The sequence below is a fragment of the Giraffa tippelskirchi genome, chromosome 2 (genome assembly GCF_054371585.1).
Source record: "Giraffa tippelskirchi isolate mGirTip1 chromosome 2, T2T-mGirTip1v1.2.pri, whole genome shotgun sequence".
Lineage (NCBI taxonomy): Eukaryota > Metazoa > Chordata > Mammalia > Artiodactyla > Giraffidae > Giraffa > Giraffa tippelskirchi.
Genome location: NC_137276.1, coordinates 120,172,804 through 120,178,803, shown reverse-complemented (window position 1 = coordinate 120,178,803; position 6,000 = coordinate 120,172,804).

Genomic DNA, 6,000 nt, shown 5'->3' with positions numbered 1-6,000 from the left:
CTAAGAGTCGGACATGACTGAGCGACTTCACTTTCACTTTTCACTTTCATGCATTGGAGAAGGAAATGGCAACCCACTCCAGTGTTCTTGCCTGGAGAATCCCAGGGACAGCGGAGCCTGGTGGGCTGCCGTCTATGGGGTTGCACAGAGTCGGGCACGACTGAAGCAACTAAGCAGCAGCAGCAGCAGTTGGCTTGGGTTGCTATAATAAAATACACAGATTGAGTGGATTTTACAACAGATTTTTTTTTTCTCACAGCATTTTTTTTTCCCTCTGGAATCTGAAATTCCAGAAAAACATCTACTTCTGTTTCATTGACTATGCTAAAGCCTTTGACTGTGTGGATCATAACAAACTGTGGATAACTCTTAAGAGAGATGGGAATACCAGGTGATCTGTTTCCTGGTGAGGGCTCTCTTTCTAGTTTGTGGTGGCTGCCTTCTTTCTGTGTCCTCACATGGTATAAAGATAGAACAGGGCTCTCTTGAGTCTCTTCTTGTAAGAAAATTAATTCTATTGGATCAGGTCCCCACCCTTATGACCTCATTTAGCCTTAATTACTTACATGAAGATCCTATCTCTAAATACAGAAGTACTGAAGGTTGAGGCTTAAACATATAAATTTGGGGGGGACACAAATTTTCAGTCCATAATATTACTCAAGAGAAATGAAAATATATATCCACAGAAAAACTCATACACAAATGTTCATTGCAGCATTATTTATAAAAACCAAAAAGTAAAAATAACTCAAAAGGTCCACCAACTGATGAATAGATAAAACAAAATATGGTATTTTCATACAATAAACTAATTCAGACTTAAAAATTATTGAAGTTATGATATAGTATGGATGAATCTTGAAAACATTATGCTAAGTGAAAGAAGCCAGTCACAAAAGGCCATATAGTGTATGATTCCATTTATATGAAACATTCAGAACAGGCAACTCTATAGACACAGAGTGTAGATGAGTGGCTGCCTAGTGTGGATATTGGGGCTTCCTTGGTGGCTAAGACGGTGAAGAATCTGCCTGCAACGTGGGAGACCTGGGTTCAATCCCTAGGTTGGGAATATCTCCTGGAGGACACGCAACCCACTCCAGTATTCTTGCTTGGAGAATCCCTATGGACAGAGGAGCCTGGCAGGCTACAGTCCATGGGGTCGCAAAGAGTCAGATACTACTGAACGACTAAGCACAGCACAGAGTGGGCGTTAGGAATGGAGACAGGGAAATGGGGAGTGAATGCTAATAGTGATGGAGTTTTCTTTTAGGGGAAGCAAAAACGTTATAAAATTAGATTGTGGTGATGGTTGCTTAACCCCATGAATATACTAAAACTCACTGAATTGTATACTTTAAAAAATTTGTGATGTGTGAATCAATACAGCTGTTTCCAAAAAACAGGAGTAGCAATGCCCAGGGACCAGTGCTGACCCCCTTCTTTTCCTTATTTACACACTATCCCTAGGTGGTGAGCTTATTCAATCCTATGAATTCATGTCAATGGCTCACAAATCCAGCTTCCAGCCTTTCTTGATCTCTCCTCTGAACCCTATCTAAGTTTGTGCCTGAAGATACCTTCTTGACATCTCTCCAGGATATCTCATAGCCATCTCTAATTCCCCTCTAAAAGTTGTTTCTCCCCTGCCTTTCTAAATCTAATTTATGATCACTATTTATTTAATATCTTTAAAAAATCTAGCAGTCATCCTTGATTCCTCTTTTTATTAACTCTATTTTGTATCCACCAGTGATTCCTATCAGCTCCACTTTCAAAATAGTCCCCAGATGAATCTCCTCATACTGTGTCCTGTGCTATCATCCTTGTTTCAGCTACCATCACCTCTCATGGGATATTCTAACACCCTCCTCATTAAGTCTCTTCACCTCTTCTCCTTCCCCTCTATAAACCTATCCTCTACTCCAATGCCATAACAATCTTTCATAAAGGTAATTAAATCCAGTTACTCCCTTTCTTGAAACCTTCCACTTGCTTCCCAATTGTACTTAGATTAAAGCCCCCAATCCTTACTCAAGCACTTTCCTACCTTAAGATCTTTGGATTCCTTTTGCTTTGATTGCTCATCACCAGGATTGTGGTATAGCGCTTTTTGTTCTGTTTTGTTTTTTAATCACTCAGAGCTTAACTTACATCTGCTTCCTCAGAGAGGTCATCCTTGAACACCGAATGTTAAGTAGCCACCCTTGAAAAATTATCTGCTTAGGACTTTCCAATATTTCTTGCTTATTGCTTTTATGACTTTAAAAATGTTCAATATTTGAATATATAATACAGCCCCAAGCTTCAAAAGTCAAAAGCAGTCAATAGGTGTACAGTGAAAAGTCACTCTTGCTACTCTGATTTTCAGTCTCTGTCCCTCAGTTGCTACACTAGAGATAATCTATGCAAATACTTTTCTTTTATTCCATTCTTTTTCACACAATTGGTAACTTACGATAGTCTCTTAAACAACCTTGTGTTCTTTTTTCTCTTCCTATACCTTGGAAAGTTTAGTTGCTCAGTCATGTCCAATTCTTTGTGACGCTATGGACTGTAGCCCACCAGGCTCCTCTGCCCATGGGATTCTCCAGGCAACAATACTGGAGTGGGTTGCCATTTCCTTCTCCAGGGGATCTTCCCAACCCAGGGATGGAACCCGGGTCTCCTGCATTGCAGGCAGATTCTTTACCACTGGAGCCACCAGGGGAACCCTCACAAGCTGGAGATCTGTCTAATTTAAGAACAAAGGGGATATATTGGGAGGATATTGGATAGCTCAGTGTAACCGGAGGGTTGGAGCACCAGGTTCAGGTTTAGGACAAAGAACCAAGATAGAACCGGAACAAGATAGAACCAAGAACTGGAACAAGACAGAACAAGAACTGGAAAAGAACCAAAACAGCAGGTACTATTTAGTTGCTTGGTCGGATTCCTAGCAGGTGAGTGAACTCCAGCAGTTTTCTCCACTCAAGAATGGAGACAGAATCCAGCTGGTTAAGATTAGGTCACGTTCAGTTTAGTTCAGTCGCTCAGTCATGTCTGACTCTTTGCGACCCCATGGATTGCAGCATGCCAGCCTTCCCTGTCCTTCACCAACTCCTGGAGCTTGCTGAAACTCATGTCCATCAAGTCGGTGATGCCATCCAACCATCTCATCCTCTGCCGTTCCCTTCTCCTCCTGCCTTCAATCTTTCCCAGCATCAGGGTCTTTTCCAGTGAGTCAGTTCTTCGCATTAGGTGGCCAAGTATTGGAGTTTTGGCTTCAGCATCAGTCCATCCAATGAATATTGAGGACTGATTTCCTTACGATTGACTGGTTTGATCTCAATCAAATGGTCATGTATCACCTTTCAACTATAGCCGGGCAGTGAGCGGAAGGAGACAGCAACCTCCTAGGATCCTTTGGCTTCCATATTCGAAGGCAGGTTACCTTGGCTGTAAACAGCTGGCGAGACATAATTCACCAAAAGGAAACAGGAATACGATCAGGTAGAATTAGGATAGGAGTATGGCTAATTAACAACAAATGTGTCCCTGGTAGGAGCTTATGATTTTACACATGTAACCGTGTAACACGCTTTCCCGGTGACTCAGTGGTCCTAAGTCTAATCCTGCCCACAATACAGGATATGGGTCCAGTCCCTGGGTTGGGAAGATCACCTGGAGGAGGAAATGGCAACCCACTCCAGTATTCTGGCCAGGACAATCCCAAGGACAGAGAAGCCCTGGCAGGCTCCAGTCCGTGGGGTCACAAAGAGTCAGACATGACTGAGCACACAATAGTGTTAACAAAAATAACCTAGGTCGAAAGTAGAGGCCCAAGATAATTTTCCTTTAAAGGAGATGGTACAGTATTCAAGTTGGAGAAACAGTTACATATCCCTTTTAAAGAAATGTTTTCATGCTGCCCCAGAGAAGAGTCAGCACCTCACTTACTATAGGAGAGCAATGGGTCTGCTGAGAGTAACAAAAAGACTCTTTATTGAGTCAATCATATGCCATTTAGTGGCTATTTATTAACTTAATTAATGACCATGTTTAAGCTTTGCTTGGAGGATCTCTACTGAGTACTTCGCTAAGGCCATCCTCTGACTCATTTTTTATTTGAATGGTGGGAGTGGCTTGTTTCATCTGTTTGCATTGTTGATTAGTATAAAGACATTTTGATTTGGAACAAAAATCTTCAGTTAGGCTTTAGAGATAGAGCAGATTTAATAGGTGGCAGGGGGACATTTCAGAAATAAGTATATGAGTACAAGCATGAAGGTGGGAATGTGTTTAATGTTAATAGGCAAGAATGAACAGTCAGGCTTAATCGAAGTGAAGGGATGGTGGGAGATAAGATGAGAAACAGATTATAGGGAACTTTGACTGTGAAACTAAAGTGTTTATCCTATAAGGAAATGATTTATGAACAGAGGCACAAAATGAAAGCAAATTAAGATTACTTTGGCAGTTGTGTGCAACATGGACTGAAAGAAGAGGGGATTCCAGTAAAACAAGCTGGTAACATTAATTATCCGTATATGCTATGATGATACTTCAAGGCAAGAGGAAATTATTGGTTTGATCGTTTGTTTGTTGTAGCATTCACTAGCTAAATGATACTCCTCTCTCAGTCATGTAACGCAGTAAACTGCACTAAATTCTCCCAACAACTTCCTCATTAAATTGATAATCATAGGTGACTTGTGGCCTCAATAAATTGAGAATTTCTCCTAAATAACAGTCTTTATGGTGCTGAATCCTTAGTTTCTTCTGAACTATCAGCAATTATACTCAAATTTTTTCTAAGCCTTATAATAGTGTCTAAAATTGTACATTTTTTATCTTTAGCGCTAAGTCATGTAGTGAATGCTATTTTATTTTTGTTCATCTCCAATTCAGAGCTTTGTAAACATAAATGGCCAAGTTTCAAGATGCAATCATTTTCAGGTTTTTTTGGTTTTGTCTAATTCTTTATGGTTAATTGACTTAATCTGTCAACTTCAATAAATCATTTATTTCTTGTAAAATATGGACAGCTGTTAGAATTTACTCAAGCTCAATCTCTTTACATTTTTTACTTTTCAAATATTTAACTATTCTGATTTTACACTTCATACTATGTGACTTCACAAGTTTTGTTGAGATTTATAAATCTGGCAGCTTACCATTAGTACTGCTTTGCCCACTGAGGTCTAAATATCTTCCATTATTCATTATACCAATTTTCCAATCTTCAGATATATTTTTGTGTACAGTAACAAATATAGTTCAAAGGTAATAAACTGGTCATTCTCCTAAAGGACAGAGTGCTTTATATGTGCATGCCATGGCAGGTAGTGCTGCAAATGCTTCCCAGATATCTCTATGACAAGATGCCCATTAAACATTCTATACAATTAACTTTAACTAATGGGCTAATATTGAAATTTCTATTTCTATTGAAAATTCTAATGGGCTAAACCTTTGCTTATTGCACTATTAACAATCTTTACCAAGAGTATTGTAAAATTCTGCCACACAACTGTAAGGTGCAGTATATTCAATCACATAAAACCTGAGGTTGTATTATTCTAAGACTTAATCAAATAATAAGAGTAAGTTTGCAGTTAGCCAACTGGAGGTGGTGGGAGGTTAGGGAGCCAAATGCCAATTGTATTATGTCTGAGTTTGTATTATTACGGGGTTCATTATCATGAGTTCTTTTCTGTATTCCAACCAACAAATATCAGCCCTGCATGAATGGCAATAAGTGTTGTTTTAAGTGCCACAGTGAAAATGAAAAGGAAGTGAAAGTGTAAAGAGATAGAAAAGAGACATCTCAAAGGACAGGTCTTGGGAGGACTGGATAGGAGGCAAGGGTAAGTAATAAATCAAAGACACTACTGGATCACTTTAAGAATGACAATGGTGGACTTGCCTGGCAATTCAGTGGTTAAGATTCTGCACTTACACTGCAGGTGGCCTGAGTTCAATTCTTGGTCAGGGAACTAAGGCCAAAAAAGCAGG